We start from the raw sequence: 14,049 nt of genomic DNA, 5'->3' as shown, positions 1-14,049 counted from the left end.
TTTATGTCATTCTTCAGTAAAAATGTGCTATTTCTCTTTGTATCTAGATACCACAACTTACCCTGAAAGAAGCAGCTTGTGAGGGAAATTTGAAGGGAGATGTGAATGGAACACACCACATAAGCTTGAAATCTTCCTGTTGGAGCCATGCATAGCATCTTTGTTTAGAAGCTTTTCAGAAAGTTGGCCTGATTTCAATATTTTGATAGTTTCCTCACAAACACTGAAACTGAGGCACCAAATGAATTCCAGTTTAACAATTTAAATAGAAAAGTCAACCTGAATTATTATATTCAATTGCTTTTTAACTGACCCCAAAACCCAAGATTAATGAAATATATGGGAAGAAAAAGTTTTACCAGAGATGGCTATAACAATACTTAGATGTATAACAAATTTGAATACAAAAGGAACTTATCTTGTAAAATTATGTTTCTTGCTAATTTTTAGCCTTGAATGCTTAACTGACTTTTTCCGTAATACAGATCTAATTTAATGCACCCCAAAGAGTCAGATTACACAAACACCCTGGCTATGCAAATAGCCCCCAGGTAAGGTTGATTCATTCAGGGAGTTATCACATAATTAACTATCTGGGAATTAGCATGGGGAACTAGAAATGTCTTTGTTTCTATCCCTATCTTTTCTCATTATTTTGGAAAATGAAGCCAAACTTGCCCTTGTCAAAATATTCTGTAATCCAATTGTCATATAATATATTCTAAAGCTTTTAAAGTGAAAAATCTTTTCTAATGAAAACATTCTTACTATTTATATTATTTTACTTAACAACATGTTATAAACAATACTAAACAGTTACAATTTCAGTAAGGCATTTCAAGAAATTTGCAGTTCATTAAGCAATTCTAAGTAAAATAAATGTGTCACCTTTAAAAGAAAAACATGAAATAAGTGTTTGCTTAAAATTTTCCCAAATGCAGGATCAATGATGCAGGGTATCCGAGGCTGAGCTGCATCATTTTATTGACAGACAGAAGACCTCTTCAGTAACAAGCTACATCCTTTCATGATAGTCATTTGCATTTTCTAAACCTAAATTTATTTTTCATCCTGAAATGAGAATAAAATATAATCATCAGTTTTTCTACTTCATAAGATGCTATGTGAGTGAGTTTCATAAAGCGTAACATTATAGGAAAATTCTAGTTTAGTAGATTTCAGTATAATAAATTGAACATACATGTTCTTATAAAATTATTTTCACTATAAAAATTTCTCAGAATCTTACACAAATTAGTAACTGTGGCATACAAGCTTTAAAGTGGTCCCTGTAAACCTCAATTCCTAGTGTTTGTGATTTTTGTATGGTACCTCCTATTTGAGTGTATATGGGAAGAAACATTTTGTTTCTAGCTAATGAAATGCAGTAAAGATTATGGTATCAAAAGAGGAGGGAGTGTGGCTGATTGTAGCAAACTTCTTGGTGCTTGGATTCTTTGACTGTATTTAAAGTTTTTAAAGTGAAAATTTAATAAGAAACATTCCTAATTTTGAATTATGTAAGTTGTGTAATACTTTTATTCTCATTTATTCAATGTATTACTCCCATGGACGGAGGAGCCTGGTAGGCTGCAGTCCATTGGGTCACTAAGGGTGGGACACGACTGAGCGACTTCACTTTCACTTTTCACTTTCATGCTTTGGAGAAGGAGATGGCAACCCACTCCAGTGTTATTGCCTGGAGAATCCCTGGGACAGAGGAGCCTGGTGGGCTTCCATCTATGGGGTTGCACAGAGTCGAACACGACTGAAGCAATTTTGCAGCAGCAGCAGCAGCATTAGTCAATGAGAAGTGTAGTTTTGGGTTTTGTTTTTTCTCTTAAGGAGGATTATGTTGAAAACCGATTTTCTTAAGATGGATGTCATGCGTTATTTTAAATGTATTTATGATTTTCTATAGAGACAAGAATATATTGTAATATGATGATGTATGAATCATCAATTTTTCACTTGTGTTCTTCCCTTATTAGATAACTCGATGCAACTAACTTTTAAAGCAAATTGTTTTCTAAAATGTTGGTATTTTAATAACTGCATTTTGAATCATGTTACAAATGTTATCACTGAATCATTCACATCTGAGTCCTTCAATGGAAAAGAAATATCAGGAATATTCAATTTTTATGTACTTGTCCAAAATTCAAGAAGTGATCTTAGTTATTTCAGATCTGTATTTAGTAGAACATGTACATTCTCCTGATCAGAAACAATCAAGGATACCAGTTTTTATATTTTGAAGCCATGAAATCTCTCAGGGAGAAATATCTTAAATAATTCAGTTATAATCTCTGGTATTCAATTTGGGTTAAGCTTACACACACATCAACCTGGAAAGGATCGTTTATACCATAAATATATGTAAACTGTATATAAATATATTGTTAAGTCTATGGATCTACAAATATGCTTACTCTTACAAATACCTGGCAGTGTTGATCATATTTTGCTCAATAAAATATTTCTCAAAATTAAAATAAATAAATAAATAAATATCAGACTCAACATTTCTTTTGGTACTTACATGTTTGGGAATTGAAAGATTTTACTAATTTTGTGAGTTAAAACTTTAATAAAAGTTCTCATTGTGACTTTTTAAATCTATATTTTTAAATTATTCAATATACTCTTAACTATGCTGAATATCTGACTCAAGCAAAAACAAATAAAAGAAAGTTGGATCACCATTTTCCCTCAACAATTGGCACTCTCTCAATAAGTAATGGATGAATAAATTAAAAATACTTAAAAAGTTTACAAAACACTGTAATTCAGTAGGAAATCTCCGTGGTTCTGAAGTAATGAATGGAAATGCAAAGTTTGATTCTGTGAAATAGAAGTGCCTTAAAAAATCCATTTTAGGAGCTGTCGTTATGAATACCTTGGTTCAAATTCTCTGTACATTTAGAAATCTTTCAGAGATTAAGATATGAGTCCTCTAAGAGGGCTACATGTTCAACTACTACTGTGGATCTTTCAAAAAACCAATTCATATTTCTCTACTGTGTGAGGATTTGTGTGTGCAATTCTCTTCATGGAATTACTTCTCCTCAATACTCTTTCTCTCATTGGACAATTCTTACTTATCTTCATGGCTCATCTGACATAACTTCCCTGTAGGTCCTTTCCCATAATCCTTATGTGTATTTAGTTTTTGTCAGTATTTTTATTGGCATTTTTTAATAAACATTGTACTTAGCATGTTGAATAGTATTGATCTGTTTTATAGTTCTCTTTCCCACTTATTTTGTTTGCATTGAAAATATAGATTGTACTTTGTACTTTTTTTTTTATTTTCATATTCATACCATTTAGCACAAAGCCTATTGCACAATTAGTACTTGAACTCTACTTACTGCAGAAGAAGTTCAAATATGCACAGATTCTCTGATACTCAGTTTGTACTATTTCTATTTTATGTTGACTCCATCAAAGATATATTTTTTAAAATCGGTTTGATGACCTTCTCCACAATTTTTCATTGAAGAGGTACAGAAAAAGTCAATTGCAAGGTAAATTGAGTCTTCCTCCCAACAGCATCAGAAATCAAACTCTTCAATTTCTGAGAGTTAATAATACAAAAAAAAAAAAAAAAAAAAGAAAGAAATCTTAATGAGGTTGTAACTAATAAACAACCCAAAGGAAAAGAGGTAGCATAAAATGATAAGCAAATATACATCATAACTGTCAAATAGTGTAAACTGAATGGACATAATCAGATTAATTTATAAATATGAATACCTTCAGGGAATAATCTTTTTTATTGTTAATTAATGAAAATTTCAGGAAAAAAAAAAAAAAAAAACTCGTACTCTGAGTAGTTGCAGTGCCTTTCTTCTTAGGGTCCTTTATACCCAGGCACCTTTACACACTTTATAAAAATGCTTTATACACTTATGAAAATGCACAGCATCAGACTTAGCTATTGCTAATATCTCATTACCATCTATAATCTCATACAGAAATATGTCATTTATGGCATTTCTAAAGAGTTTCAACCTGCATATCAATCTTTACAATGTTAATGTGTATGTAGAATACAAAAATCTCATAAAAGCTGTACAGTTTGCGGTCAATTTTATGTCCTGGAGTTTCTAATTTCTTTATTTATTTTGTTGTTCTTATACATCTAGATGAATAGCATTTGTGTTCCTTTAAAATGCATGAAAATTTTCAATCACTTCAGTCACCTTTGTGACTCTAATCAAAAGAAAATTTAAGTTTCTGTAATTGGTGTATGCAAAAGCCCCCTCAGTTTATTCTCCTTTTCTTCGCTCCTTGTAAAGTGAGTGATCTCAAATCCATTTTTTTTCCTCAAAATGTAAAAGCACCCTGAGTTTTATGAATGTGCTAGTTTATTTATAATCACAATTGTTAGGTCAGAAGTTAGGCAACAGTAATGAGGGGTGGACTGCCTGAAAAGGACACAGATCAGATCAGATCAGTCGCTCAGTTGTGTCCAACTCTTTGTGACCCCATGAATCACAGCACACCAAGCTGATCTCTAAACCCCATCCAGACACACCCAGGAGAGCTTACAGATATGCTACAGAAATAACCACAGAAACTTTTCTGGCTATTCCGCATGCACCCTAGGCACACAGTGGATACAAACTAATCACAGGGGCTTATCCAACTCCAGCACATGTGCCCTAAGCAAACCCTAACTAACCACAGGGGTTTTCTCAAGTAAACTTAGGCAGCTGAGTCAAGTAAGTGTCCATACATATTCTATATGTATATACATCTAGGCTTCTTTGATGGCTCAGATGGTAAAGAATCTGCCTGCAATGTGGGAGACCTGAGTTTGATCCCTGGGTTGGGAAGATCCCCTGGAGGAGCACATGGCAACCCATTCCAGCATTTTTGCCTGAAAAATCCTATGGACAGAGGAGCCTGGTGGGCTACAGGCCATGGGGTAGCAAAGAATTGGACATGACTGAGTTACTAAATACACAAGGACACGCATAACGTTACCATATCATGGTTTGACCTCAGACCAAACTATAGGGAGCGAACACATCCCTACACATCAGCAGAAAATCGGACTCAAGATTTACTGAGCATAGCCTTGCCCACCAGACCAAGTCACAGTTTTTTTCCAAAGCCAGCCCCTCCCACACTTCATCATTCTTGTTTTGAGAACCCCAGGAACAGTATGAAATGACTAAAAGATTTGACACTGAAAGATGAACACTTCACTCCAATATTCTACTGGAGAAGAGAGGAGAAATAGCTCCAGAAGAAATGAAGAGGTTGAGCCAAAGCGGAAAAAATATCCAGTTGTGGATGTGTCTGGTAGTGAAAGTGAAGTCTGATATTGTAAAGAACAATATTGCAAAGGAACCTGAAATGTTAGATCCATGAATCAAGGTAAATTGGAAGTGGTCAAACGGACAATGACAAGAGTCAACATTGACATTTTAGGAAACAGTAAACTAAAGTGGACAAAAACAGGATAATTTAATTCAGATGACCATTATACCTACTATTGTGGGCAAGAATCCCTTAGAAGAAATGGGGTAGTCCTCATTGTCAATAAAATAGTCAAACATGTAGTACTTAGGCCCAGTCTCAAAAATGACAAAATGATCTCTGTTTGTTTCCAAGGCAAACCATTCAGTGTCACAGTAATCCAAGACTATGCTCCAACCACTAATGCAAAAGAAACTGAAGTTGAATGGTTCTATGAATACCTACAAGACCTTCTAGAACTAATACCGAAAAAAAAAAAAAAAAAAAAAAAAGCCCTTTTCATCATAGGGGACTGGAATGCAAAAGTAGAAAGTCAAGAGATACCTGGAGTAACAGACAAGTTTGGCTTTGGAACAAAATGATGCAAGGCAAAGACTAATAGAGTTTTGCCAAGAAAACACACTGCTTATAGAAAACACCATCCTCTAACAATACAGAAAATAACTCTACACATAGACAACAGCAGATGGTCAATATCAAAAGCAGATTCATTATATTATTTGCAGGCAAAGATGGAGAATATTTACACAGTCCACAAAAACATGACCAGAAACTGGCTGTGGCTCTCATCATGAATTCTATTGACAAATTCAGACTTAAATTGAAGAAAGTAGGGAAAACCCCTATGCCATTAAAGAATGACCTAAACCAAATGCCTTAGGATTATACAGTGGAAGTGACAAAGAGAATCAAAGGACTAGATCTGATACACAAAGTGCCTGAAGAACTAGGGACAGAGGTTTGTAAAATGTACAGAAAGCAGTGATTAAACCATCCCCAATAAAAGGAAATTCAACAAGGCAAAAAGATTGTCTGAGGAGGTCTTACAATGAGCTGAGAAAAGAAGAGAAACAAAGGGAAAAGGAAATATATACTCATCTAAATGCAGAGTTCCAAAGAATAGCAAGGAGGGAAAAGAAAACCTGTCAAAGTGAACAAGCAAAGAGATAGAGGAAAATGATAGATTGGGAAACACTAGAGATCTTTTTAAGAAAATTATAGATACCAAGGGAACATTTCATGAAAAGATGGGCACAATAAAGAAAAGAAATTATGTGGACCTAACAGAAGCAGAAGGTATTAAGAAGTGACAAGAATAAAAAGAAGAGGTATACGAAAAAGATCTTAATGACCCAGATAACCACGATGGTGTGATCGCTCACCTAAAGCCAGACATCTTGGAGTGTGAAGTCAAGTAGGCCTTAGGAAGCATCACTATGAACAAAGATAGTGGTGTTGATGGAATTCCAGTTGAGCTATTTCGAGTTAAAAGATGATGTTGTAAAGGTGCTGCACTCAATATGCCAGCGAATTTGGAAAACTCAGCAAATAGCCATAGGACTGGAGAAGGTCAGTTTTCATTCCTATCCCAAAGATGGGAAATCCCAAAGAATGTTCAAACTACCACACAGTTGCACTCATTTCACAAGCTAGCAAACTAATGCTCAAAATTATCCAAGTGAGGCTTCAACAGTACATGTACAGAGAACTTCCAGATGTCCAAGCTGGATTTAGAAAAGGCAGAGGAACCAGAAATCAAGTTGACATATGTTAGATCATGGAAAGAACAGGAGAATTCCAAAAAAAAATCCAATTGCGCCTCATTGACTACGCTAAAGCTTTTAACTGTGTGGATCACAACAAACTGGAAAATTTGTGATCCGGTCCCATCACTTCATGGCAAAGAGATGGAAACAGTGACAGACTCTACTTTTTTTTTGCTCCAAAATCACTGCAGATGGTGACTGCCACCATGAAATTAAAAGACACTTGTTTCTTGGAAGAAAAGCTATGACAAACCTAGATAGCCTATTAAAAAGCAGAGATATTGGCAACAAAAGTTCATATAGTCAGAGCTATGGTTTTTCCAGTAGTCATGCATAGATGTGAGTTGGACCATAAAGAAAGCTGAGCACAAAAGATTTGATGCTTTTGAATGGTGATGTTGGAGAAGACTCTTGTGAGTCGCTTGGACTGCAAAGAGATTGAACCTGTCAATCATAAAGGATTTCAATCCTGAATATTACTTCTAAGGACTTATGCTGAAGCTGAAGCTCCAATACTTTGGCCACCTGATGAGAACTGACTCATTAGAAAATACCCTGATGCTGGGAAAGATTGAAGGCAGGAGGAGAAGGGGACAAGAGAGGATGAGATGGTTGGATGGCATCACCAAATTTATGGACAGAGTTTAAGCAAGCTTCAGGTGATGGTGAAGGACAGGGAAGCCCAGCATGCTGCCTGAAGTCAGAAATAGTTGGACACAACTGAGGGACTGAACAACAGCAACAAATAATAAACTGAATTATGGGAAGACATCACAAAAAACCTGTTATGTAACTAGTAATGTCTTTCAGCCTTGAATGTATGGCTATCTGTCTTCCCTTTCATGACTTGTCTGGGTACAGACCCAATTTTGCACAGGGCAGAGCCAAAAGAAGGAGAGGCAAGTACGAAAACGGGAAAGCCAGAAGGGATGGTTATGACAACTCCTTTGGGTTTGGCCTGCTCTCTTGTCTTGAGAATAGCTGTTTAATACAAGATCTGTTGGAGCTGTAACTTTAGTCTGTTGTTTCAAATTTTTCTTATAACAAGACAATAACAAGGGGAGAGAAATAAACCAACCTGACAATTCTCCACCATTTGTAGTATCTTGTTTTAGCAGCCACTCCAGTACTCTTGCCTAGAAAATCCCATGGATGGAGGAGCCTGGAAGGTTGCAGTCCATGGGGTTGCTGAGGGTCGGACAGGACTGAGCGACTTCACTTTCACTATTTACATTGGAGAAGGAAATGGCAACCCACTCCAGTGTTCTTGCCTGGAGAATCCCAGGGACGGGGGAGCCTGGTGGGCTGCTGTCTATGGGGTCGTACAGAGTCGGACACGACTGAAGTGACTTAGTAGCAGCAGCAGCAGATAAGGACACAGTTCTTTTTAATTTCACTCCCTGCTTGTTTCCTGGTCCAATGCTTCCTAAATTTGTATTATCTGCAAACTAAATGTATTGACAATTGGTACATTCTTATAATAATTAAATTATGAAAAGCAGATAATTTAGCATACAAAACATGACTATTATTTAGTGTTTCTCTTTTTTTTTTGCAATTTTAAATTTTATTTTACTTTTAAACTTTACAATATTTAATGTTTCTTTTGTCCAACATAATATCTAATGTGTTCACTTTAAATATATTTTGTTGGATAATTTCATTCACTCAATGAGACTTACAAGTGATTGCCATCTAGAATATATGGTATAAAAGCTTCAATTTTAATTTAATCTCTGTTGTTAATTTATTGACACATTATATAATAATCTAATATAATGAGAATTATACTATCTCACTATTAATGTGGAATGGTTTACTTTTCATCTACATTATGCTTTAAGATTTTAGAGTAATTTTTACTAGAGAGCTATCTATAGTAAATTATAGCTATATTTTACTATTAATAATATATTAATCAAATAATTAATTGTATTATATAATTATAACATATTACTATTAATTAATATTATTGCTATCAATAATAGTAAACCATTTAGTCTGTTATTTTAATCACAACGGGATTTAATTGGGTAAGTGAGTTACTGAACAATATTTATGAAGAGTCAACTCTATATAGCAGTGTACTGAATGAAGAAGGCCTGGTGTGCTGCGATTCATGGGGTCGCAGAATTGGACACGACTGAGTGACTGAACTGAACTGAAATGAGTGAAGAATAGTGCTCAATGAAGTAAAATATTCAGAAATGAGTTGGAATAATCAGGCTGAAATATGAAAAAAATAGTTTACTTTGCTGAGTTTAAAAGCTGTGGAGTGATAGGAAATATTGAATATATAAAGACAAATAAATTGCCATCCACTTTCCCTTCTTTTTAGAATGTTTTAGAATGTATGATATTTTGTGTTAACTTCATGGTCATTTTCATGCTAATTTTTATGCATGTGAGTTTGTTGATGTTTTCTCCCTTATTGGTGAAGAAGAGTCTTCTTTTGGCAGAATTGTTTTATCTCCTAGCATACACACTCATGCACAAGAATATGTACACATGCACATATAAAGTCACATAAAGATAGATTTAGGACAAATTTTAAATCCAAATATTGCAAACTGACCAAATAATTGCTAAAAGAATACAAATTCAGTCTGCATGCATTTAAATGAGCAATTCTCAAATTGTGTGCCTTGGGATAGAGAGTTGCAGTATTTTTATCACCAAATTACTTTGAGAACTACTTGTTTTATTCCCTTCATTCTATTTCAGTTTTTACTATGTGTACTAACATCTTAATACCTTTGTAATAATAATAACAATAAATACTTGTTAAATTTTATATTTATATATTTATAAATATATGTATAGAGACAACTTCCTTTGAAATACATTTTTGTGAAAAGTTAATCTTGCTAGATTAAATGAAGGAAGACAGGCCTTTACAGGGAAAGTTTAGAAAGTTTGAAAATAGGAATAGGTATGATGACAACACATAGAATGTAAAAGCGAATTGCAGGCAGACATAACACTCTTGCCATTGTGGAAAGAATGCAGTAAACAGTGTTCATGTTTATGTACAGAGTAGTTATTATAATATATTGCATATTATAACAAAAAATAAGAAGAGGGAAATCAAAGAATGCTGTGAAGAGCAATCAAAATAAGATAAATGCTGATGAATGTAAAAGAAAAAATAATGAAATTCCATGTAAACCAGCTCTGCTGATAGCGATTCCATCAGTCACTTAAATAGAGAAATTCTGTGATAGGCTTAGATAACATTCACATATAATATGTTTTATTAACAAATTCATGTTAAGCATGATATCAATTTTTTAATCATAGTGTAATTTTCACTTTTACCCAAGTTTTTTAGGCATTCTTAATCATATTTCTTTCTTTGAGATTGGAATGAAAACTGACCTTTTCCAGTCCTGTGGCCACTGCTGAATTTTCCAAATTTGCTGGCATATTGAGTGCAGCACTTTCACAGCATCATCTTTCAGGATTTGGAATAGTTCAACTGGAATTCTATCACCTCCATTAGCTTTGTTCATAGTGATGCTTTCTAAGGCCCACTTGACTTCACATTCCAGGATGTCTGGCTCTAGGTCAGTAATCACACCCTCATGATTATCTGGGTTGTGAAGATCTTTTTTGTATAGTTCTTCTGTATATTCTTGTCATCCCTTCTTAATATCTTCTGCTTCTGTTAGGTCCATATCATTCCTGTCCTTTATTGAGCCCATCTTTGCATGAAATGTCCCTTTGGTATCTCTGATTTACTTGAAGAGATCTCTAGTCTTTCCCATTGTTGTTTTCCTCTATTTCTTTGCATTGATCGCTGAGTAAGGCTTTCTTATCTCTCCTTGCTATTCTTTGGAACTCTGCATTCAGATGTTTATATCTTTCCTTTTCTCCTTTGCTTTTTGCTTCTCTTCTTTTCACAGCTATTTGTAAGGCCTCCCCAGACAGCCATTTTGCTTTTTTGCATTTCTTTTCCATGGGGATGGTCTTGATCCCTGTCTCCTGTACAATGTCATGAACTTCATTCCATAGTTCATCAGACACTCTATCTATCAGATCGAGGCCCTTAAATCTATTTTTCACTTCCACTGTATAATCATAAAGAAAGGCAATGCCAAAGAATGCTCAAACTACCACACAATTGCACTCATCTCACACGCTAGAAAAGTAATGTTCAAAATTCTCTAAGCCAGGCATCAGCAATATGTGAACCGTGAACTTCCTGATGTTCAAGCTGGTTTTACAAATGGCAGAGGAACCAGAGATCAAATTGCCAACATCCACTAGATCATGGAAAAAGCAAGAGAGTTCCAGAAAAGCATCTATTTCTGCTTTATTGACTATGGCAAAGCCTTTGACTGTGTGGATCACAATAAACTGTGGAAAATTCTGAAAGAGATGGGAATACCAGACCACCTGATCTGCCTCCTGAGAAATTTGTATGCAGGTCAGGAAGCAACAGTTAGAACTGGACATGGAACAACAGAATGGTTCCAAATAGGAAAAGGAGTATGTCAAGGTTATATATTGTCACGCTATTTATTCAAACAATATGAAGAGTACATTATGAGAAACGCTGGACTGGAAGAAACACAAGCTGGAATAAAGATTCCAGGGAGAAATATCAATAACCTCAGATATGCAGATGACACCACCCTTTTGGCAGAAAGTGAAGAGGAACTCAAAAGCCTCTTGATGAAAGTGAAAGTGGAGAGTGAAAAAGTTGGCTTAAAGCTCAACATTCAGAAAACGAAGATCATGGCATCCGGTCCCACCACTTCATGGGAAATAGATGGGAAAACAGTGGAAACAGTGTCAGACTTTATTTTTCTGGGCTCCAAAACCACTGCAGATGGTAACTGCAACCATGAAATTAAAAGACGCTTACTCCTTGGAAGGAAAGTTATGACCAACCTAGATAGCATATTCAAAAGTGGAGACATTACTTTGCCAACAAAGGTTGGTCTAGTCAAGGCTATGGTTTTTCCTGTGGTCATGTATGGATGTGAGAGTTGCACTGTGAAGAAGGCTGAGCACCAAAGAATTGATGCTTTTGAACTGTGGTGTTGGAGAAGACTCTTGAGAGTCCCTTGGACTGCAAGGAGTTCCAACCAGTCTATTCTGAAAGAGATCAGCCCTGGGATTTCTTTGAAAGGAATGATCCTAAAGCTGAAACTCCAGTACTTTGGCCACCTCATGCGAAGAGTTGACTCATTGGAAAAGACTCTGATGCTGGGAGGATTGGGGGCAGAAGGAGAAGGGGATGACAGAGGATGAGATGGCTGGATGGCATCAGTGACTCAATGGACGTGAGTCTGGGTGAACTCCGGGAGTTGGTGATGGACAGGGAGGCCTGGCGTGCTGTGATTCATGGGGTTGCAAGGAGTCAGACACGACTGATCTGATCTGAATCATAATTCTTCAAGTCTGTATTTTGAGTTGATACTTGTGTGTGATTTATTGTTCTGTATGTGGAATAAATACCATTTGTTAACAAGACTATCATTTCCCCTTTGTGTATTCTTGCCACCTTGTCAAAGACCAGATGATTATGTGTATGAGATGTGCTTAGTCATTCAGTCTTGTCTAATTCTTTGCAACTCCATGAACTATAGCTTGCCAAGTTTCTCTGTCCATGGGGATTCTCCAGGCAAGAATATTGGAGTGGATTGGCATGCCCTCCTCCAGGGGATCTTCCCAACCCAGAGATCAAATCCAGGACTCCTGTTCTGCCGGTGGATTCTTTACCATCTGAGCCACCAGGGAAGCCTAAATCACTGTAGAGGGCAGCCTATCCCTTCTCAAAGCTATCTTCCTGATGAAGTAATCAAGTTAAGTGGCTCAGTCGTGTCTGACTCTTTGCGACCCCATGGACTGTAGCCTATCAGGCTCCTCCGTCCATGGGATTTTCCAGGCAAGAGTACTGGAGTGGGTTGCTATTTCCTGCCCCAGGGATATTCCCGACCCAGGGATCAAACCTGGGTCTCCCACATTGTAGGCAGACGCTTTTACTGCCTGAGCCACCAGGGAAGCCAAGTAATGTGAGGAATCAAACCAAGAGTCTTATGCATCGCTTGAGGATTCTTTATCAGTTGAGCACCCAGGGAAGCCCTATTGTGTGTATCAGATCAGATCAGATCAGTCGCTCAGTCGTGTCCGACTCTTTGCGACCCAATGAATCACAGCACGCCAGACCTTCCTGTCCATCACCAACTCCCAGAGTTCACCCAGACTCACGTCCATCGAGTCACTGATGCCATCCAGCCATCTCATCCTCTGTCGCCCCCTTCTCCTCCTGCCCCCAATCCCTCCCAGCATCAGAGTCTTTTCCAATGAGTCAACTCTTCGCATGAGGTGGCCAAAGTACTGGAGTTTCAGCTTTAGCACCATTCCTTCCAAAGAAATCCCAGGGCTGATCTCCTTCAGAATGGACAGGCTGGAACTCCTTGCAGTCCAAGGGACTCTCAAGAGTCTTCTCCAACACCACAGTTCAAAAGCATCAATTCTTCGGCACTCAGCCTTCTTCACAGTGCAACTCTCACATCCATACATGACCACAGGAAAAACCATAGCCTTGACTAGACAAACCTTTGTTGACAAAGTAATGTCTCTGCTTTTGAATATGCTATCTAGGTTGGTCATAACTTTCCTTCCAAGGAGTAAGCATCTTTTAATTTCATGGCTGCAGTTACCATCTGCAGTGATTTTGGAGCCCAGAAAAATAAAGTCTGACACTGTTTCCACTGTTTCCCCATTTATTTAACATGAAGCGATGGGATCAGATACCATGATCTTCGTTTTCTGAATGTTGAGCTTTAAGCCAACTTTTTCACTCTCCACTTTCACTTTCATCAAGAGGCTTTTGAGTTCCTCTTCACTTTCTGCCGTGACACCTCATCTGCATATCTGAGGTTATTGATATTTCTCCTTGCAATCTTGACTCCGGCTTGTGTTTCTTCCAGTCCAGCATTTCTCATAATGTACTCTCCATATAAGTCAAGTAAACAGGGTGACAATATACAGCCTT

This window comes from Bubalus bubalis, chromosome 10, assembly GCF_019923935.1.
Source record: "Bubalus bubalis isolate 160015118507 breed Murrah chromosome 10, NDDB_SH_1, whole genome shotgun sequence".
Taxonomy (NCBI): domain Eukaryota; kingdom Metazoa; phylum Chordata; class Mammalia; order Artiodactyla; family Bovidae; genus Bubalus; species Bubalus bubalis.
Note: the sequence above shows the minus strand (reverse complement) of the source record.